General features: G+C 43.0%; 1 protein-coding gene and 2 long non-coding RNA genes across 3 annotated transcripts in view; 1 reads left to right on the top strand and 2 right to left on the bottom strand.

Annotated features, from left to right (window-relative positions):
• Window positions 1-10,880, top strand: part of epb41a (erythrocyte membrane protein band 4.1a) — a 65,959-nt gene extending 55,079 nt beyond the window's left edge. The window contains exon 22 of the mRNA XM_055512624.1: window positions 10,353-10,880. The gene's annotated coding sequence lies outside the window, so the exon portion shown is untranslated. The remainder of the gene's footprint in view (window positions 1-10,352) is intronic.
• The window catches only part of LOC129604801 (uncharacterized), a 67,268-nt gene that overhangs the window by 4,392 nt on the left and 38,974 nt on the right, over window positions 1-23,902 (bottom strand). The gene's annotated exons all lie outside the window — the stretch shown is intronic.
• Window positions 11,340-15,477, bottom strand: LOC129604802 (uncharacterized). Its single transcript, XR_008696027.1, has 2 exons — window positions 12,145-15,477; window positions 11,340-11,605 (listed from the first exon to the last, which is right to left on the bottom strand). It is a non-coding gene; the product is annotated as an uncharacterized LOC129604802 (long non-coding RNA).

Raw genomic sequence — 23,902 nt, 5'->3', positions numbered from 1 at the left:
AACAGCAGAAAGAATGGGAGCATTTGCTCTTGGCATGACGTGTGTGTGTGGTGTGTGTGTGTGTGTGTGTGGTGTGGCAGAGTGCAAACAATTCTTCCCCAGAGTTGTTATCTCCTTTTTTTTTCTGTTACTCTCAGCTCTTTTTTGTTTCTTTTAGGGCTTTAGTTTTGATAGTTTTGCTTTTTCAAATCTCATCTTTTGTATTTAATTTTTCTTTTAAAGGTGCATATGTCTTTTACACTAAGTGATTCTCCTTTTGAACCCATAACCAGTTTCCCACTCATGGAAACATGAAACGCACTAATAACCATATTTACTTTTTACTTTTATAATTACTTTTAATTTTGTAATGCTGCAGTCTGGTGGTGGAGACTTAGATCGCCCCGAACCCATCTTTCAGAGTCCCGGCGGTTTTCTGCCTTAGATTTTTATGTGTTCCGGCCGGAACCTTTTTTCGAAATTTCTCTTCCACGGACGTCTCCGTAGAAAGGGAACCGCTCAGATCAGCGACAGGGTTCTCGGAAGTGGTCCCTCACCGTCAGGCCCCTCTAAGACCCGGGTCCCTCGTATCTCAAAACCACTTCCCCCTGCAAACGCGCTCCGTATTTCAGAAGCCGTCTTTTATTTCCTTGTCCACACCCTTTGGACTGCGCTCAGATCTGCACACTGGTCTGTATCCTCAGTACAGACAAAACAAGCTCGGTCCCACGAGCCAACCCTTAGCAACCACCGTCTCGACCACCAGGGCAGACTTTGACCTAATTAATTTTTACCCGAATATTAAATTTTTTAATTAAAAAAAATTGTTTGGTCCTAATTATTATATTTTAGATGTTTTCAGCCACATAGTCGTTTTAGAAATATTATTATCTCTTTTCCTAGTTATATTTTCTTTTTGTTTTTTCCCAAATTAAAAGGAATCTCTCTCACCGAGCCGAGCCAAATTAGGATTTGAGTTTGAATCTGAGTTCGTGGATCTCGTCAGAGGCGATCCAGACGGGTGAGCAGTCCTCCCAGCTCTGAATGTCTGTAGAGGTTTGGAGGCTGAGCGACCCTAGTCCTCAGGACTATCGTCCCTGGTCACACCGTCCAGACGACCTGCCGCGGGATCCTGTTCGTAGACGCCAATTTCTGTGGTGGAAATTTTCCATAAAGAAGTAGATGAGAGAGAGTTGTCCTTTTGTGCGATTTATTGAAATAATAAAGAAAATAAAAATAATGGGGAAAGCAAATAAAAAGCATGGATGTTGATCGTGCACATCAACAAACCAAAAACCAGCTGGGGAGATCAGTGCACACACCACGAAGGTGTGATGCAAAGAGCCCACGATCCTCAAGTTGCTTCTGCCTTTTAACCCCTTTCTCTGGCTCTGGTGGAATGTCTCTCTGCAGCAATGGAATTGTTTGCGCCACCTTATCTCGCTGTGGGTGAGAATGTTTGCTTTCTCACTTCTGCATCGTCATTTCTTGTTATCCAAAGGAAGGAACACCGAGCTTCCAAGACAAGATGCATTTGCTTTAACAGCCTTGGGTCTGGTGGGGAGTCAGATAGGATGGAGCCAGAGTCCAGGTGTAAAAGACAAACATATATCAGAAATTATTAGTCAGTCAAATGGAGCATCAGATGTTTAGACTTGATGTACGTCAGGGCACAAGAGATTATTTGTTTGTGTAAGAATGTTCAGTATTGCACCTAACCAGCACATGACGAGTGTGTTGGATAAGAAACAGCACAAGGCAAAATTTTTCCATTACAATGAGTAAGGAGTTACAGTAGTCCAGCCTAGAGGTAACAAATGCAACTATATTTCTAAGGTGGAAGTAGGCGGTTCTGGAGATTTGTTTAATGTATGATGTAAAAGAGAGATCCTGGTCAAACATGACACCAAGGTTCCTCACAGTAGAATCTGAAGCTAATGTTATGCCATCCAGGGTGGCTATCTGACTCAATAGTGTCTCTCTCAGATTTTTAGGCCCAACAATAAGAATCTCGGTTTTATCTGAGTTTAGTTGAAGGAAGTTTTGGGACATCCAGGATTTGATGTCTTTTAAACAACCCTGAATTTTGACTAGTTGATCTGTTTCATTTGGTTCCAAGGACATGTATAGCTGAGTATCATCTGCGTAAAAATGAAAATTAATAGAATGCTTTCTAATAATCTCACCTAGAGGAGACATGTATAAGCTAAACAGAATTGGACCCAGCACAGAACCCTGTGGAACTCCATAGCTAATCCTTGTGCGTGTGGAGAATTTATCATTAACATGAACAAACTGGAATCTGTTCAACAAATAGGATTTAAACCATCCCAATGCTGTTCCATTAATCCCGATTCTATGTTCTAGTGTCTGTAATAGAATGTGATGATCAATTGTATCAAATGCAGCACTAAGATCTAACAGGACAAGGACAGAAACTAGACCATTGTCCGAAGCTAATAGAAGATCATTAGTGACTCTAACCAGAGCTGTTTCTGTGCTATGATGTTTTCTAAATCCTGACTGAAAATCTTCATACAGGTTATTCCCACTAAGGTGGTCAGATAATTGTTTAGCCACGATTTTTTCCAGAATCTTGGAAATAAAGGGTAAATTTGAAATGGGCCTATAGTTGGCTAGTTGTCCAGGGTCAAGGGTTGGTTTTTTCAATAGAGGTTTGACCACAGCCACCTTAAAAGCCTGTGGTACATAGCCTAGTTGTAAAGATTGGTTGATTTGATTTAATATGGATGAGCTGATTAAAGGTAGAACTTCTTTGAGTAATCTGGTTGGGATTGGATCTAAAAGACAAGTGGACGACTTGGAAGAGTTAATTATTGAGGTTAACTCCATATGAGTTATGGGGGAGAAGCTGTCTAGGTAAGACAGAGGATTTAATAAATTTAAAGTTAATGGATCTAGACAGTGCTTTCTGTCATTTGGAAGAAGTCGCTGCTGAATGTTTTTTCTAATGATAATAATTTTATTAGTAAAGTAGTTCATAAAGTCATTGCTGCTGAGATTTAAGGGGATAGTAGACTCAATACAGCTATGGATCTTTGTCAGCCTGGCTACAGTGCTGAAAAGAAACCTGGGGTTGTTTTTGTTTTCCTCAATTAGGGAGGAATAATATGTTTTTCTAGCAGCACAAAGTGCTTTTTTATATTTCATTAGACTGTCCTTCCATGCAATGCAGTTTACATTTATTTTGTTGGAACGCCACTGTCTTTCTAGTTGTCTAGTCCTTTGCTTTAGACTGCGGATGTCTGAGTTATACCACGGAGCTAACCTCCTCTGATTCACTGTCTTCTTCTTCAGAGGAGCCACTGTGTCTAACATTGTACGTAGAGAAGCTGCAGCATCATCTACAAGACAGTCAACCTGTTCATAAGGATTAAGGTGACTGTTCTCTGTGTATCTGCAAGACATTGAGGCAAAAGATGATGGAATCATCTGCTTGAATCTGGCAACAGCATTGTCAGATAAACATCTGCTATAGTAACATTTCTTTCCAGCTGTTATAGGGTCAGTTGTGCTAAATTCAAAAGTTAATAAGAAATGGTCAGATAACAGAGGGTTTTGGGGAAGAACTATTAAATTATCAATTTCAACTCCATATGTCAGGACAAGATCTAGGGTGTGGTTAAAACGATGAGTGGGTTCATTTACCTGCTGTGTAAAACCAATAGTGTCTATTAAGGAGTTAAAAGCAGTGCTGAGACAGTTGCTGTCAACATCTACATGAATTTTAAAGACTTGTTAAAGAATGTTAAAGAATGTTAAATGACTTTATCTGTGCTAAGAACTAAGTCAGATAAGAATTCAGAGAATTCAGTTAAGAACTCTGAATATGGAGCAGGAGGACGGTAAACAATACAAAACACAACTGGTTTCTGAGTTTTAGAGTCTGGGTGAGAAAGGCTCAGAGTGAGGTTCTCAAATGAGTTATAACTATGTTTAGGTTTAGGAGTAATTAATAAATCTGATTTATAAACTGCTGCTACTCCTCCACCTCTACCTGTACTTCTTGGAACATGATAGTTGATGTGACTCATTGGAGTCGACTCATTTAAAGTAACATATTCATCCTGCTGCAGCCAGGTTTCAGTGAGACAGAACAGATCTATGTGATGGTCACTTATCAAGTCATTTATTAAAAAGGATTTAGATGAGAGAGATCTGATATTTAATAAACCACACTTCATTAGCTTACTATTACTTTGCTCCGTAAGAGGAACTGTTTTGATGTTTATTAAATTCTGGTAAGTCACTCCTCTTTGATTTGTTTGTGACTTGTATAGTTTAGGTGGTCGAGAAGCAGACACAGTCTCTATGCGATAACTAAGACTAAGAGTGGGTCGCGGCTGTAGAGAACATGCAGAGAGGCGTGTAAGACTGCGACTCTGCGTCCTGGGCTCCACTCTGAGTTGTCACGGAGTGGGGGGACTAAGCAACATGGCCATGTTACTAGAGAGCAGAGAGGCTCCGTTCAACGTGGGATGGACGCCGTCTCTTCTAATCAGCCCAGGTTTTCCCCAAAAAGTGCTCCAATTAGCCACAAAGCCCACATCGTTTGCAGGACACCACCTAGACAACCAGCGGTGGAGCGATGACAGCCGGCTATACATGTCATCGCTGGTCACATTGGGGAGGGGTCCAGAGAAAACTACGGAGTCCGACATTGTTTTGGCGAACGAACACACCGACTCAATGTTAGTTTTAGTGACTTCCGATTGGCGTAGCCGGGCGTCATTAGCTCCTGCGTGTATTACGATCTTAGCGTACTTACGTTTATCCTTAGACAGGAGCTTAAGATAAGACTCAATGTCGCCCGCTCTGGCCCCAGGCAAACACCTAACTATGACCGCTGGATTCTCTAACTTCACGTTTCGGACTATGGAGTCACCAATGATCAGAGTGGGTTTCTCAGCGGGTGTGTCGCTGAGTGGGGAAAATCTGTTTGAAACGTGAAGCGGTTGGTGGTGCACCGTGGGTGCCTGCCTAAAGCTACGTTTCTTACGAGCCGTGACCCAGTCGTTGCCCAGCTGCCTGGGACCTGCCGGGGGACTGGTAGCAGCTAAGCTAGGAGGCTCCGCACCGGCTAAAGGGACCTGGCTAGCTGGCCTGTTTTCTAAAGTGCGAAGCCGAGACTCTAAGTCTAACAACCTCGCCTCCAACCCTGCAACTAGCGTACACCTATTACAGATACCATTACCATCACTAAAGGAGGCGGAGTATAAGCTAAACATAAGACACACCGAGCACCGAACAGAGCGAGAGGGAGAGGAAAAGGGGGAAGCCATAGCAGGAAAGTAAGCTAGGAGCTACGCTAGCGGAGAAAACACTTAGATAACAGTGTAAATTAGCAGGACGTTTAATGAAAGGAAAAGATGCTTGAGTGTTACAAGCTTGTTTTGAAACTTTTAGCAGTCGCTATCGGATATAAAACGATAATATTTAGAAAAGAGCGGAGAGTAACGCTGTACACACACAGCGGCAGCAAACCTCAGTAACCGGAAGTGACGCGATACGCTTACCGTCAGTCAGCCGTCCTTCAGCCCAGCCCTTTCAAGCCATTGGTAGGATTTGTTGAGATCAGCCACTTCAGTTATGTTCCGGTGGTACATCCCGTGTAAGGGCTTGTCCTCCCATGATGGTCCCTCTTCCAGCATCTCATCCTCTGTGCTCCACTGCCTGAGACATTCACTCAGCACGTCATCTGTCAGGGCCTTATCCTTGATGTACTTATGGATCTTGGATGTTTCATCCCGGATAGTGGCTCTCACGCTCACTAGTCCTCGGGAGTCCATGTCTCGCTCGCTCTTGGCATACAGCTTGATGTCATCCATGTAGAGGAGGTGACTTATGGTGGCCCCGTTCCGGAGTCGGTATCCATAGCCAGTCTTGTTTATTATTTGGCTGAGGGGGTTCAGACCTATGTAGAACAGCAGTGGGGACAGTGCATCTCCTTGGTATATGCCACATTTGATGGATACTTGGGCAAGTGGCTTCCCATTGGCTTCAAGGGTGGTTCTCCACAACATCATCAAGTTTGCAATGAAGGCCATTAGAGCTCTGTTGATGTTGTGCAGCTCCAAGCATTCAGTGATCCATGTGTGTGGTATTGAGTCATAGGCTTTCTTGTAGTCGATCCAGGCTGTGCACAGGTTGGTGTGTCGCACTCTGCAGTCTTGGGCAATTGGTGTTTGGCTCCTCTGGTATCCTTACCAATGCCCTTCTGTGCTTCGCTCATGTATTGACCCATGTGCCCACTTATCTTAGCTGCGATGATGCCTGACATGAGCTTCCATGTTGTGGAGAGACAGGTTATTGGCCGGTAGTTGGATGCGACTGTACCCTTTGAGGGATTCTTTATTATCAGGATCGTTCGCCCTGTGGTTAGCCATTCAGGGTGAGTCCCATCCCTTAGCAGCTGGTTCATTTGTGCTGCCAGGCGCTCATGGATTGCAGTGAGCTTTTTTAGCCAGTAGGCGTGGATCATGTCAGGGCCAGGTGCTGTCACAGTTGAATGGCTGCGTTGACAATGGAGGCAGAGAACATGGTCCACTCAAACTCTATGTCTCCACCTCCCTCGAAATCTGGTCCAAGCTCTCCCGGAGGTGTGAGTTAAAGGTCTGTCTGACAGAGGGTTCAGCCAGACATTCCTAACAGACCCTCACGAAAGGTTTGGGCCTGCCAAGTCGTTCCAGCCTCCTTCCCTACCAGCGGATCCTACTCACCACCAGGTGGTGATCAGTTGACAGCTCAGCCCCTCTTTTCACCCGAGTGTTCAAAACATATGGCCGAAGGTCATGTGAAACGACTACAAAGTCTATCATCGACCTCCGGCCTAGGATGTTCTGGTGCCATGTGCACCGATGGACACCCTCATGTTCGAACATGGTGTTTGTTATGGCCAAACTGTGCCTAGCACAGAAGTCCAATAACATAACACCATTTAGGTTCAGATCAGGGAGGCCGTTCCTCCCGATCATGCCTCTCCAGGTGCCCACGTGGGCATTGAAATCTCCCAGAAGAACGATGGGGTTGGAGCGCTTTCCATCACTCCCTCCAGATACCCCAAGAAGGCCGGGTACTCCACACTACCATTTGGCATGTAAGCACAAACAACAGTGAGTGACCTATTCCCCACCTGAAGGCGCAGGGAAGCGACCCTCTCGTCCACCGGGGAAAAGTCCAACACATGGCGGCTAAGCTGGGGAGCTATTAGCAAGACCACACCAGCCCGCTGCCTCTCGCCGCAGGCAACTCCAGAGTAGAAGAAGGTCCAGCCCCTCTCAAGGAGTTGGGTTCCAGAGCCCAGGCTGTGTGTGGAGGTGAGCCCGACTATTTCTGGTACTGCACAAGCTCAGGCTCCTTCCCCCCCAGTGACGTAATATTCCATGTCCCAATAGCCAGATTGGTTATCCAGGGATTGGGTCGCCTACAATCCCGCCTTTTACTGCTGCCCAATCCACTATCCCCTACGGCTCCTCCTGCGGATGGTGGGTCCACTTGAAGACCGTGCCCCGGCCACCAGGCACTCGCATGCGAGCCCCAATCCCGGGCCTGGCTCCAGGGTGGGGCCCTGCACCATACCGGGCCACGTCTCGGTCCTTGCTGGTCTTTCTTTCATAGGGGGGTTTGTGAACCGCTCTTCGTCTGGCCCATCACCCAGGACCTCTTTACCTTGGGAGACCCTACCAGTTTTCTTTTTACAGTTTTATACTTTTAAGCTTCCCTTACTGATTCTCCCTCTCAAAACAGGAGCTGACCTGACGTACTGTTTGGACCACAGATGACTAGAAAGTTGATGAAAGTGTCATCAACGATGCTTCTGCTAGTGCGGAATTGCTGACTGTGAAAGATTCTGTGGAACATCAATTTTTAACTGCTTGAATGTCTTCAGATTGGGAAATAAATCAACATTAAACAAAAAAAGGACAACATAGATGGAATCAACAGAGGAGCAACATCGGAAACAGAACAGGTTTAAGAAATCTTCTAAGTAGGGGAACCATGTTTCCTTCTATGAATGTGGACGAGCACCAACGGAACATCAAGTACTCAAAAGGGACTGAAAGAGAAACACTAAACTGACACTAAAGAGACAATAACTTAAAATGTTTACAATAATTTCCCTTGTTTGTATGTTTGTCAAAAAGGGAGGAATGTGGGAAATTTTGTGTTTGTCATGAGATGCTGGAAGGTCATCCAGCATTTGGTTATCAAATGCTGGGGGTTTCACTGTAGTGCAGCACTATTGGGCCTATCACGCCTAAAGCGTCTCCTGTTGTTGCTTTAACTAGTGTCTGTGGCAGAGCATGTCTTCAAAAATGGCAGATATAGCTCACTCTGCTTTTTCTCTTTTCCTTGTTTTCCCCAAAACCCTCTGTTACAGTGGTAGCAATTCAAAGTGAGTAGCGCTTTCACTGCAGTACTGCTGCGTCGCCACGGTGCAGCGGGTGCGTCGCTGACTAAAGATTTTTAATCCTGCAGCGGGCTAAAAAAAATCAGGACGCTGGTCTCGTTTTAACTACCAGGTGGCGCAGCGTTGATTCGAAGCCTCCAATGCACTACAGCGTAACTGAGGTCCGACTGTTCATTTCTACCTGTAACACACATATATTACACCAAACCTTTTTTACTATTAACATTTTACTGTTAAGTATCTGTGCTCAAATGTGGGGAGTATGAAGGGCAACAACCTGCTAGCAAATAAATATCGTCAAATTCAGACAGTATCCATGATTCAATTCAATTTTTATATATATAATCCATTTATATATATATAATATATAAATCCAGTGTCAAATCACAACATAGTTTGACAGCAACAGTGGAGAGGAAAAACTCCCTCTCTAACGAGGAAGAAACCTCCAGCAGAACCAGGCTGGATTCGAGTGGCCATCTGCCTCGACCGGTTGGGGTGAGACAACAAGCAACAACAGAGCACCAGCAGGATGGTTGGACCAGGGACTGAATACAGGCAGGATGGTTGGATCCGCAGCTGCCCATCACAGACACCAAACTTTTAGTCCAATGATACCTGTAGGTGAGGACAGAGTAGAGGAGAGAGAGAGAGAGAGAGAGAGAGAGCGGGAGAGAAGCACAACTACTGGAGAGAAAGAGACAAGGTTAGTTAAACATGGGACAATGATGGGAGGTTATTGGACAGAAGAGGTAGAAGGAAACAAAAGAGCTCAGTGTATAAATTAAGTCCCCCAGCAGTCTATGTCTATTACAGCTTAACTAAGAGATGGTTCCTGTGACTAACAATCATTGCCAGTGACCTGAACTATCTCTAACTATAAGCTTTATCAAAAAGGAAGGTTTTAAGCCTAATCTTAAAGGTGGAGAGTGTGTCAGCTTCACGAACCTGAAGAGGGAGCTGGTTCCAGAGGAGAGGAGCTTGGATGCTAAAAGCTCTGCCCCCCGTTCTACATTTAAAAAGACTCTAGGAACCACAAGTAGCCCAGTGCTCTGAGAACTAAGTGTTCTGCTGGGAGCATAAGGAACTATGTGGTCTTTAATATAAGAAGGAGCTTTATCATTGAGTACTTTGTAGGTGAGTAGGAGAATTTTAAATTCTATCCTACATTTTACAGGCAGCCAGTGCAGAGAAGCTAATGTAGGAGAAATTTGATTCCTTATTATTGCTCTTTTTTTTTCTGAACAACATAGTTGATGGTTAGTTATTTTCTGCAGTTATAATTGTTCTGTCTAGTTTAGAACAGACCTTAAGCTAGAAAAATCACAGATCACAGCACTTCAATGCGCACCTCTTAGGTTCACGCAGATCTATAACAGCGTTACAGTCACGTGATCGCGGAAACACACAGTGATCAGATCCCGTGTTCAGCAAAGGGGAAAGGAAATAACATAACAATAAAACAATTACTGATATCCTAAGAGTTCTACTCTGCTTGGACTTAAAAAATGCCTCTTCCTTACTGCTCAATCCTGGTGAGAAGATCTGGCATGAAATTGATCGTGCCACCCTATCTCGCCGTGAGTAAGAATGTTTACATTCTCCCTTCCGCATCATCTGTGTCTTGTTATCAGAGAGGAAGGAACACCAAGCTTCAAAGATGCATTTGGTTTTACGGCCTTGGGTCTGGTGAGAAATCAGTTAGGAGGGAGCCAGAGACCGGGGTGTAGAAGACAGACACAGACCATAAACTATTCAGTAATAGTCAATCAAACAGAACATCATCATATATTTATACTTGATGTACGACAGGGCACATTAGACAAACATTAGTTGTTTGTGTAAGAATGTTCAGTGTTGAACCTAACTGTAACCAGTCACTGAGCACATGATGACTGTGTTGGATAAGAAAAGCACAAATGCACAATTTTTTTCTTTATAGGAGGCAGAGGGAATCTCCCCAGTGGAGCCCGGAATGGGTATGGCATCAGAAGAATCCCACAGGGGGGCCGGAAATGAGCACAACAATGAAGGAGATCTCCAAATTGGAATCGGAACTGGCAACAAATATATTCGACACCTTGGAATAGTGGACGGTCTCTGGATCGGTGGTCTCCCACTTCTAGCAGGGGTTGAAGAAGATTTGGAGATAGGCCTGCTATCTGGGATGAGAGAATGATGCAGCTAGCTACAGAGTTACAGGAATTAAAAAAGAAAGCAGAACAAGCTGAGAGGAGAGAGTTGGGAGGGACAGGCCGGCAGGGCTAAGGAGCAAAAGAGAGGGCAGTACAGCGGTCCGAACAAGAACCTTGATCGAAGGGAAATAAAGGGAGTGGAAATCAGAAAGAGATAATCAAGCAAGCAAAAGATAATGCCAATAATGAATGATAATCACATTTCCTGTTGTGTGTATTAATATGTTCAATTGATTAATAGGGAAAATAAAAAAGTATCATTACTGCCATTGTGTTGATTCTTTTGCAGATGATTTATTTACCGTGATGTTGATTTCATATTCTATGAAGTGCTAATGATAAGTATTGTAAAGAAACAACGATCATGATCATCACGATTCATGTCAAAATGGGAGCTAAAGTTCACAAAACAAAAAAGATGGTTGGACTGAAGACGTTGTGGCTGGGGGACACTGTCAGTGTGGACAAAACTGAGGAACAAAGCGAAGGAGGACGACAGGAAAGAAAGAATGACAAGGACACCTGCCTCCGGGCAGCTGAGCCTCTTCACTCGGACGAGATGAAACATCAAGGGCAGAATCAAGTTCAGAATAGGAGTGAACAGGACAGAGACAAATTATCGATCACATTTCTCCCTCACCGGTCTTCAAGCCCAAACACCCAGCAATAAAGGGGTTATAAGTAAACCAATAAAGCACTCAGGGAAAGAATAAAAATAGTTTTGACTGTGTGAATTGAAATCTTAGATCTTTATTGATTGTTTTATCACTTGCTGCTGGCTTTAGCTGCTTGCTGAATAATGTTACATTTTTGGTAGATGTAACCTCCGGACAACATAAATAATAAAGGCTCAGCTTGGCTGGTCAGCTGGTTCTCTCAACTCTCAACTCTTAATCATAGTCTCTCGGTCTCTTCTCGTCTCCTCCTTCTCCCGCATCCATATGGGTTCCTCCTATAAATGCCGTGGCAAAGGTGCAAGTGCTGTCACTCTGCCCAGGACCTGCACACAAGGACAGAGCACACACAAAAAAAACAGTTCCACCTATTGGCACATAACACCCTAATAAGTTCAAAGCCCTCAGTTTGAATGCCAGATCAACTACGGTCACGCTATATGTCACAACGTGTCTACGATGTTCTCGATCCCCTTTTCATGACAGATTGCCAGGCCATAGTCCTGCACCATAAGAGACTACCGCATCAGTCGTTGGTTGTTGTTGCACATTGATCTTAGAAATGTTACTGTCTATGATCAGTGAAAACTACAACACCATGGGATCTTACATAGACTTTAAAATGCTGCAGCGCCCATAACAAAGCAAGGGTTTCTTTTTCTATGGTGGAGTTGATGTACGTTAAACCTTTGAGAGAAATAATCTACCGGACGATCGGTGCCTTGGTCATTATCCTGAAGTAGTACAGCTCCTACTCCAAAGGCATCCAACTCCATCTTAAAAGGGAATGAATAATTGGGTGCAGCCAGGACAGGAACACAACAAAGCAATCCGTTTAAGCTATGAAATGCCCGTTGACACTTACCTGTCCAGCTGAATGAGGCCCGTGGGCTGGTTAATGGAGCTGCCACCGCTGAAAGGTCACTGGTGCATTCCTTATTCACTGAACAAATAAGGAAAATCCAGAATGAGTGCTTCGATGTCATTCATCTGAGTAGTTAATGAATGAGCAGGGTACTCTGGGAGGATTTCACTATTACTAAGCCTCGCCTGCTGAGGCACGACACCGGACATGACCAGCCCATCATCATCCATGTCACCAGTTCCTACCACCTGTGTTGTGGCCACAGCAACTTCCCTAGGGGGAATGTCGCCACCTGATGTCTTGTCATTTCTGGTAAAATAGGCCTTGAGCATGTTCACATGACAGACATGACTACGCCACCGGCGATCTGGTGTTTTAATTATGTAATTTGTGTTGCTTAATTGCTTTTCTACAATGTATGGACCAGAGAACTTTTCAGACAAGGTCTAGTCACAGGTAAATTAATAAGCACCTTATCCCCAGGCTTAAATGATCATTTTTCTGTGGAGAGGTTGTACTGCCTCTTCATCTTATCCTGTGAAGTGATTAAGTGTTCCTGGGCCAGTGCACCTGCTGCTTTAAGTCGTGCTCTTACAGTTTCAACGTACTCTGTGATTTTTTGATTTCAGGAGTAACAATGAGGTATTTTACTACTTTCAGTGACCCCCACATCTCACGTCCAAACACTGCTGGCTGGCTCATGGTTACTCAGCTGACGGAGTTACACCAGAGGATGGCCCGGATTTAAGGACTGACAAGGAACATCTCAGCTCGATCAGATGATTTGCATCAGAGGATGACCCGGATTGAAGGACTGATCAGTAACATCTCAGCCCGTTTGGATGCCCGGATTGCAGGACTGACTAATAAGATCTCAGCCCGTTCAGAAGAAGACAAGAGATCGAGGGATAACATCTGCAGACAGACTGAACACTTGGTGACTATGGTGACAGCCTTGTCTGATAGGCTTGAGGAGATGTCACGGGTGACTCATGGTCCCACAAGAGGTGAAGAAGCCCTGAGTTCTGACTGATTGGAGTATTGATCTAGACAAATTAGTCATGGATTGATAAAATGTATTAGAATTGGCTGTGTATTACTTCTCCCTCACCCCTCCCTTCCCGGGTCCAATCTAGCTCACCAGCTGTGCCTCTATCTATCCTCTTCCCCTGTTGTGACTCCCTTTAAGGACAACTGTTGGACTGACCTGTAAACATCTTGGTCGGCCTCGGTCATACTTCTACAGTACAGTATAAACAACACCTCACTACACTGCACTGCTTTTAACTCCTCAATAGATACTAATGGTTTTACACAGCATGTAAATGAACCCACTCATCATTTTAACCATACCCTTGATCTTGTCCTGACATATGGGGTTGAAATTGATAATTTAATAGTTCTTTCCCAAAACCCTCTGTTATCTGACCATTTCTTATTAACTTTTGAATTTAGCATAATTGACCTTACAATAGCTGGAAAGAAATGTTACTGTAGCAGATGTTTATCTGACAACGCTGTTGCCAGATTCAAGTAGATGATTCCATCATCTTTTGCCTCAATGTCTTGTAGATACACAGAGGACAGTCACCTTAATCCTTAGGTTGACTGTCTTGTAGATGATGCTGCAGTCTCTCTACGTACAATGTTAGACGCAGTGGCTCCTCTGAAGAAGAAGACAGTGAATCAGAGGAGGTTAGCTCCGTGGTATAACTCAGAGATCCGCAGCCTAAAGCACAGGACCAGACAACTAGAAAGACAGTGGCGTTCCAACAAAATAAATGTAAACTGCATTGCATGGAAGGACAGTCTAATAAAATATAAAAAAGCACTTTGTGCTGCTAGAAAAACACATTATTCCTCCCTAATTGAGGAAAACAAAAACAACCCCAGGTTTTTTTTTTCAGCACTGTAGCCAGGCTGACCAAGAGTCATAGCTGTGTTGAGTCTACTATCCCCTTAAATCTCAGCAGCAATGACTTTATGAATTACTAATAAAATTATCGCCATTAGAAAAAACATTCAGTAGCGACCTCTTCCAAATGACAGAAAGCCCCTGTCTAGATCCATCAACTTTAAATTTACCAAATCCTCTGTCTTACCTAGACAGCTTCTTCCCCATAACTCATATGGAGTTAACCTCAATAATCAACTCTTCCAAGTCGTTCACTTGTCTTTTAGATCCAATCCCAACCAGATTACTCAAAGAAGTTCTACCTTTAATCAGCTCGTCCATATTAAATCAAATCAACCAATCTTTACAACTAGGCTATGTACCACAGGCTTTTAAGGTGGCTGTGGTCAAACCTCTATTGAAAAACCCAACCCTGGACCCTGGAGAACTAGCCAACTATAGGCCCATTTTAAATTTACCCTTTATTTTCAAGATTCCTGGAAAAATCGTGGCTAAACAATTATCTGACCACCTGAGTGGGAATAACCTGTACGAAGATTTTCAGTCAGGATTTAGAGAACATCATAGCACAGAAACAGCTCTGGTTAGAGTCACTAATGATCTTCTATTAGCTTCGGACAATGATCTAGTTTCTGTCCTTGTCCTGTTAGATCTTAGTGCTGCATTTGATACAATTGATCATAACATTCTATTACAGACACTAGAACATAGAATCGGGATTAAAGGAACAGCATTGGGATGGTTTAAATCTTATTTGTTGAACAGATTCCAGTTTGTTCATGTTAATGAGAAATTCTCCACATGCACAAGGATTAGCTATGGAGTACCAGAGGGTTCTGTGCTTGGTCCAATTTTGTTTAGCCTATACATGTCTCCTCTAGGTGAGATTATTAGAAAGTATTCTATTAATTTTCATTGTTACGCAGATGATACTCAGCTATATATGTCTTAGGAACCAAATGAAACAGATCAACTAGTCAAAATTCAGGGTTGTTTAAAAGACATCAAATCCTGGATGTCCCAAAACTTACTAAATTCAGATAAAACTGAAATTCTTATTGTTGGGTGTAAAAATCTGAGAGAGACACTATTGAGTCTGATAGCCACCCTGGATGGCATAACATTAGCTTCAGATTCTACTGCGAGGAACCTTGGCGTCATCTTTGACTAGGATCTCTCTTTTACATCATACATTAAACAAATCTCCAGAACCGCCTACTTCCATCTTAGAAATATAGCGTAAGTCAGAAGCATCCTCTCTCAGAGTGATGCAGAGAAACTGATCTATGCATTTCTTACCTCTAGGCTGGACTACTGTAACTGCTTACTCATAGGATGTCCTAACAGCTTCTTAAAAAGCCTACAGCTTATTCAAAATGCTGCAGAGTTCTGACAGGACTTAGAAAGAGAGGTCACATTCCTCCTACATTAGCTTCTCTGCACTGGCTGCCTGTAAAATGTAGGATAGAATTTAAAATTTTCCTACTCACCTACAAAGTACTCAATGATAAAGCTCCTTCTTATCTTAAAGACCTCATAGTTCCTTATGGTCCCAGCAGAACGCTTCGTTCTCAGAGCGCTGGGCTACTTGTGGTTCCTAGAGTCTTTAAATGTGGAACGGGAGGCAGAGCTTTTAGCTACCAAGCTCCTCTGCTCTGGAACCATCTCCCTCTTCAGGTTCGAGAAGCTGGCACACCCTCCACATGAGATTAGGCTTAAAACCTTCATTTTTGATGTTAGTCACAGTGTGTCACAGCAATGGCCTACAGCTCCAAACTAAGGCCTCTGAGAATTCTGGTGTTTCTCAAAGCGTTAAAATTGAACATTCCAAATTCATTAGTTATCCTTAGATTTGTGTAAGTTAGAGACAAATACTCTTTTCACTTGATCAAGGCCATCACACAATTAGGCCTTTCCCTGTCCTTTAACTCATTGATTCATTCACTGCTGATCATCTCATTGTGATTGTTCTCTCATTTTCTGTTCTGTTTATTTGAGTATTTCCATATAATGTTATTCATATAACATTATATGGATATATATAACATCATTCAGTAGTGTTAGACTAATAAAACGTTAAAAGGAATCTGGTTTGTGTGCATTGTTCTTCAGATTTAAGCAGAGGTCACTGAAACGCGACAAGAATTCACGGCATAAGAGACTGATTTGGTTTTATCACGAGAAAGTTGTTATTGTTGTTCATAACTGGTAACTCATTGAATTGACATCTGGCGTTGACTAGATTTATACAAGCGTGGTTTCAGCTTTAAAACAAACCTGGTGCCCCAACTTCGAGGTATATTAATGTTTCTGCATTAATGTCAAACTATTAATAATTTGAATCTGCTACAGGCTGAACCCTCTGTCAGACAGACCCTTAACTCACACCTCCTGGAGAGCTTCGACTCGAGCCTAAAATACTTAAGTTTGTTTGGGAAATCAGCGGCTCCACCAGTGATCACGAACTGCCTGACCCCCCTCCCCCTCACTATTCACAACAACACAGTGTCTACCGTGGACTCATTCAGGTTCCTAGGGTCCACAATCTCCCAGGACCTGAAGTGGTCACCCACCAAACAGGATAGACACAGATTGCAGTGGTGGTCTGGTCAGCAGAGAAAATCATTGGGACTGAGCTGCCATCCATTGAGCATCTGTATCGGGCCAGACTCAAAAAACAGGCTTTCAGCATGACTGCTGACCCCACAGACCCCGCACACAAACCTTTTATTGTTCCCCTCTGGCATGCACCACAGAGCTATGTCCACCAGAACCACCAGACACAGGGCTAGCTTCTTTCCCAAGGCTGTGTCTGAGCTGAACTCCATCACATGGAGAAAGGACTCCATGTGGAGGGAGGAGGGAGCGGCATGCGTTAACGAGCTGAATGGGCCCATGCTGGACACTATAAATGCCTTTGCGACACGGGCAATTTACGATTACGATTAAGAACATGTGTGGTGCAATTTTAATTTATTTTATTCTATTCTTTATTTACTTTATGCAAATAATGTATGTATATAACTGTAATTGATATGTAAATAATTACTGTTTGGTATGAGGGTATGAAAAAACGGAGTCAGACTGGATGCAATTCCTTGTTTGTTTTGTGTATACCTGGCAATTAAAAATGATTCTAATTCTGATTCTAAATGGGGAGATGAGATTGCTCTTCTGTTTCGAATGAGCGAGGATTATTAGGAACTGATTGTGAAAAAGGCTCTGTCCCCTTAGCCACACCCACCCCGCCTCCCTCTTCTTCAGGTATAAGAGACCCTCTGCCCCAGTCCTCATCAAGCAAGCAAGCAAGCATGGCTTCTCAGCATAAACTCACGCCACGATCTGTGGCTAGTGCCTGCTATGACAGGGATGACAATGATGATGACACTGCATCGACATCGACACGGATCAGCGGCTGGCCCTCTCTGGAACTGGGTTCAGACAGGCGCAGCGCTTATGACAGTGAGGAGGATGGTCACCTTAATACTGTGCAAGGGCCTCCAACCCATCCCAGAGGAGGGAGCGGCATGCGTTAACGAGCTGAATGGGCCCATGCTGGACACTATAAATGCCTTTGCGACACGGGCAATTTACGATTACGACTTGTGTCCAGGTCGATCTTTGCGACATGCAGGCCCTAGCATCATACAACGAATTTCTGCTGAGAGTTATGTATTCTCTAAAAAAGCGTAGGCCTATTAAAAATAAGAGTGCAAAAAAAAGTGACAGCTGCTTTTGAGTCTATCAATAATTATTCTATTCAGACGGATCAGGGAAAAGAATTTTGCAACAAGCTATTTAAGGCGCTGATAAAAAACACAAAATCGAACACATCACATCACATCCAGCGAAGTTAAAGTGTCAGTTGTGGAGCGCTGCAATAAAACTTAGATTGTATCATTACTTCAGATATGCAGAGGTTTTGCAGCAAAATGTCAACAGCTACAATAATGCGTTTCACTCCAGTATTAAAATAGTACCTTCTCAGGTGACGTCTGAAAATGCTTTACAGGTATCTGTACCGGTCCCTTCCTCTAAGACACAAGAACGATTTAATGATGAATTTTAAAGCTGAGAGGGGTTTATGATACAAAAATTTATCAGGGGTTCACGGATGAAGTTTTTAAGATAACAGAATGCGTTCCTAGAATACCACCGATATACAAACTCTGTGATTACAAAGGATCCTTTCAGAAATCAGAAAAGCTTTATTGCCAGGTCCAGTAGAGCGCACTTTACAGAACAAGGAACTTGCATCTCAGCATAAAAAAAGTACAAACAGTACAACATACAACATACAACATGACATGGTAACAGTACAACATACAACATGACATGGTGACAATACAACATACAACATGACATGATACTTAAATAGTGCAGTTAAGGATGAATTAAAATGGAGTTATGAACAGACTATATACAGTGGAGTGAAGTGGACGCGCAAGTGGTCTGGGATGGTGGGATCTCTAAGTGGCAGCGATAGTCCTTTGGTTGGGGGGGTCAACTGGGTGGAGTTGGGGCACTGTTCAGTAGACTGGCTGCAGTTGGGAAGAAGCTCTTTTTGTGGCGCAAGTTCCTAGTTCTGATGGACCGGAGCCTCTTGCCAGAGGGGAGGGGCTGAAAGTGTTGATGTCCTGGGTGAGAGGGGTCAGCTACAATCCTGGCTGCCCGTCTCCGGGTCCTGGAGATGTGCAGCTCCTGGAGAGACGGGAGGTGGCAGCCAATCACCTTCTCCGTTGAGTGGATGACACACTGCAGCTTGGCCTTGTCTCTGGCTGTGGCCGCAATGAACCAGACTGTGATGGAGGATGTGAGGATGGATTCAATGATGGCAGTGTAGAAGTTTACCAACATCTTTACAGGGAGGTGAAACTTCTTCAAATGCCTCAGGAAGTACATCCTCTGCTGAGCCTTCTTAGTGATGGAGCTGATGTTCTACTCCCAGTTGAGGTCCTGGCTGATGATGGTGCCAAGGAAGCGGAAGGACTCCACAGAGGTCGCAGAGGATGACAGGGGGGAGGGGGGCTGGGTCCTTCCTGATATCCACTGTCATCTTCACTGTCTTAAGAGCATTGAGGTCTGGAAAGAGATAAGTGGTAGGGCGGATTTTACCATTTATACTGTTATTCGGACATAGTGAGGCACCAGGTGGTTGGCGACTTATTCGCTCCTCTCCTGCGCTGCATATTGGTTAAGGGGGAGTACGAAGACGTCATAACCAGAACTTTTAACTCTCCTCACTATCTGCCGCTTGCCAAGCTATCATATAGAGAGCATCTACATAGAGATTAAAAACAAACCTCAGAATGTCCTCAGAATGCGTCATGTCTGAGCTGGACTTGTTTCATGTTCCTTTTCGCAGCTCAGCATGGAGGACAAACAGTATGTATGAGATTTCTCCAATCTTATCCATAACAGACGGAGGCCTTCTTGAATTTTATGTAGCGCCGGAGGGGGGAGCGTTACCCAGATTAATGAGACGTTGCTGTTTTTAAGGCTGAAAATTACAAACGCAGACAGAACCAATCTAGCAGATGGCGCAGATGGCATTATAAACTATCCAACACAACACATCCAAACACAAAACACGTGAAAGTCATGAAAATGTATTTTTATTTCAGACCAGCAGCTTCATCCACTTAAATCATTATTATTTGCTGCTACAATAGCACATTATGGTGCACCATCCCAATCAACTGCAACACCAGCCATGGAACCTGCCACAGATCACACCAGTTATTCTCTTTTAAGTCCCCATCACTTTTCCTTTAATGCTGCATCCTTATTCTCAACAATGGAGACTGGTGGAAGGTGGAGGTGAACCAGACACACGTAAATTACTGTAATAGAATAATATATTTTCAATTAATGCTAAGTAAACCATGTCATAATATTTGGATTTAGTATGGTTGCAATGGGTTAAACCCCACTTGAGTGCCTATGTGTCCTCTACCCACTGCTATTTTACAATAACTGCACCTCAGGGGACCCATCTGTGAAACTCCTGATGTATGCAGACGACATGACCGTCATTGGGCTCATCCAGGGGGCTGATGAGTCTGCATACAGACAGGAGGTTGAGCAGCTGGTCCAGTGGTGCAGTCAGAATCAGCTGGAGCTCAATACGCTCAAGAACCACCTGACCCCCCAACCCCCATCCACAATAAAACGTCTCTACTGTGGACTAATTCAGGTTCCTTGGATCCAATATCTCCCAGGACCTGAAGTGGTCCCCCCACATATTCACTGTCCACAGAAAGACCCAGCAGAGGTTGTACTTCCTGAGACAGCTCAGAAAGTTCAACCTGCCCCATGAGCTGCTGACCATCTTCTATACTACTATCGTCCAGTCTGTCCTCTGCACCTCCATCACTGTGTGGTTTGGGTCAGCCACCAAGCAGGACAGACACAGATTGCAGAGGGTGATGGTAGAAGATCATTGTGACTGAGCTTCCTTCCACTGAGCATTGGTACCGGGCCAGACTCAGAAAACGGGCTGTCAGTACACATCCTGCACATAAACTGTTCAAGCTCCTTCACTCTGGCAGGCGCCACAGAAAACAAACTGGCAAATAAAAATTATTCTGATTCTGATTAGTCCCTTTGGGGTTTGAAGGACTTACCATGCACTTACTATGACGGGAATATAGACTAGTCATACATCAAATTAAACAGTAGAGTCTTAGCTACAGTGCTTTATAAATGTCTTTCACATGCATCAAACACAGCAGCAATACAATAATTGTTATTACTGCAGTAATAAATACATAAAATACATTTTTACACCAAATGCATTCTAATAGCTCTTATGATTGCAGAGATATACTGTGCATGTGTGGCTATACCCCCATCCTTCGCCCCTACGCTACAATCCCAGAAAATAGACTTGGGGTTTAAAAGGATAAAGTTCTTTTTTAGTTTTAGTCAGATTACGTGCAATTTTAAAATTACGTTGTTATGTTGTGTATTTTGATGTAGCACCTTGGCCCTGAGGAAAACATTGTTTTGTTTCACTGTGTACTGCACTGTATGTTATTGAAATCAAAATAAAAGCCTAAAATATATTGCATTGGACCAACAGAGCAGATACTTCTTTTTGCCCTAAATATATGGCTAACTCGCCAAAAGATACTGTAAAGATGTTTCACTTATTCTTACACGTCAACCGCGCAGGAGTTGCTGCGCTCAACAAAAGCCAAAACAATTGCCACCTAAAAGAAGTCGAGTCGAAATAAGGCCTGTCCATCAGGGCACAGACGACTCTCGAAGCAGCTCCCCCCGCTATGAGGAAAAAGTCGACGAAGTGGCAAAAGAAAGACAGAGAAAGTTTGTGACGAAGCAATTGTGAGGCTGTTTAATTCTGACACTGAAGAAGATGACGTTATTGGTTTTAATGCGCAGAAGGCAGTGGTGATAATGATCAATTCCTTTTTTAATTGAAGGTTACAAAAATCTTTGTGTATAATTTTTCTGTGTAAATTTTCTGTGTAAATGTCCCACAATACAGTGTGAACACGTTTTATAAACACTATCAAATAAATAACAAGCATCTGTCCGATCAGTTCAGGAAGATCAAACCTGCTCTTTGTTTCCTGCTCCAGGTGTAAGGCAGTTTGGAAAACATTTTTGTCCTGTACTTATACATACATATAGACATGTCCGCACATGTCTAGATATGAACAATTTTTAAAATTCAATTCTAACGGTAGCAACTTAAAGTTAGGTTCGCTCTATAGTCCGGAAATTATGGTTGGGTTCTGTCAGTAATGTGGGAATTGTTTTAAAAGACCTAATAAATATTTCAATTTTGAATATTATCTCAGACTTTAAAAGCTTTAGTATGCCTTAGCTGCTTCATTCAAAAGGTGAGAAACTCAATGTGGGCCTGACTGTGCCAAAGCCCAGGAGGATTTTGTAAGTCTTCCATGATCATACAACCAGTCATAGTGAATCCTGCTGTTTATTGCTTCTTTAGGCCACACTTTTCAGGGCACAACATTCACAGTAATACCACTACAAAAGTCTAGTACTTATCACCATAGCCCTTCAGTGTCATTTGAACCATCTTAGATACAGAAAAAAGTAAATTGACAAAACATATTTTCAAAATATTTCTGGACAAAATTAGTTTGTGTATCATAGCATATGTAACACTTGAGGACTGTGTTAAAAGTGATTATAAACATGAATGTGAGAAGAAAACGAGAAGTGGTTAAACATCTCCAGTGGTCAGGAGGTAGAGCTGTCATCCATCATTGGTGGTTCAATTCCTGGCTCCCCGGATTCATGTGCTGGACACCAGGTTGCCCCTGGTGTCAGATTAAGCTGCATCGCAGCACTGCCCAAAGAATAGCTCATGGGCCAAATGCAGCTTAACGTTCTTTTTTTATTGGCCCGTATCAAAGTCTAAAAATATATTAATTATTATATTTGGACGTAAGTGTATTGCAATTATTAGTCTTAACACTAGGTGGAGCCACTGTCTTGAACAAGGCACAAGGTACCTACAAAGTGAGCAATCAATTAAAAAAATTGCTCAGGTGGTGGTGGTAGTGCACAATTTAGTTTACCAACCGGCATAAGACACCAAAAACAACAGGAAAAAATGCTTAGGGCCACCAGAAAAGACTTGGAGAAAGACCACAAGATCACACATGATATTTATATATCAGAGTGGATAAATGAATATTTTTTATAGAAACCAAGGTAAATGTGTCTGTTTGATATACAATGAAACTGTTGCCATGATGAAAGAATATAACACAGGACAGCGCCAGAAAATGAAACATCAGATCGTCCTACATGAGCACAGAGTGGGAGGGGAAGGTGAGGCAAATGACAGCTAGCCTCCCGCCTAGCAACAGTGTTTGTGGTGTGCTAACAAAAGTCAGAAAAGTGTCAGCCAAATATGACGCAGCACAGCTCATCGCTCTACAGAAGCTTTATGGAAGGAATGTGGACTGCCCGGAGAAAAGGATTTAAATAATGTTAGCTGTTTTGGACTTAAATGGATCACGCAAAAGAGTTTGTTTGGGTCAACGCACACGTGAGAGGACATTCTCTGATTATCAATAGGCTTTTGTGAGTAAAAGCGATTGGCAGCCATCTCTGTGATATCTATCGCATCTCAACCAATAAACTGAATACAGACCTGCCAGCTGTTGTTCAGACCAAAGCGCAGCATCACTTCTTCCACTGAGCACAACAATTCCCATTAAAGGTAAGTAAAGAAAGAAAATAAACAGCTTTCAAGCGTTAATATGCCTAGTGCTAAAGGTTTGCTTTAAGTTGATGGCAATTTTTAACAGACACTAGTATATTTGTACATATGTGTTAAGAAAACCAATAATTTATTTGTTTAAGATCCACATCACCTTTTTCACTTTCTTCATATGGGACCATGAAGAGGAATCACCATCCTATAAAGCAATCTGACAGTATTACTAAGAGAATACTACTACTTTGTAAAATTAGGGAACTGTGGTGGGCTTTTTTTATTCAAACACATTCAATTATCAAATAATTTTTGCCAGCATTGGATTTTTAATAACAATTTTGCATTAGAAGTGAGGCGGTATACATCACGTAGTGAGTGGCCTGGTTCTACACAATATATACTGTCAATTTATATTTTTCTCTATGTGGCCCCTGGTGACAGACCTGGTGTGGCTTTAAATTCTTTTGACTTTTCAGTGCCCTTTATATTATGTATTAAAGCTCAACAGAAGATCAGTTGTCTGACTGGTGAGAGATGGTTAGACTACAACATGCAGTGCACAAACAAAGAACATGCATCCAACTGAAACAATTGTTTGATTACCACATATACTATACAGCAGA

The sequence above is a fragment of the Betta splendens genome, chromosome 11 (genome assembly GCF_900634795.4).
Source record: "Betta splendens chromosome 11, fBetSpl5.4, whole genome shotgun sequence".
Classification (NCBI taxonomy): Eukaryota; Metazoa; Chordata; class Actinopteri; order Anabantiformes; family Osphronemidae; genus Betta; species Betta splendens.
This window is presented reverse-complemented; position numbering and strand designations above follow the sequence as displayed.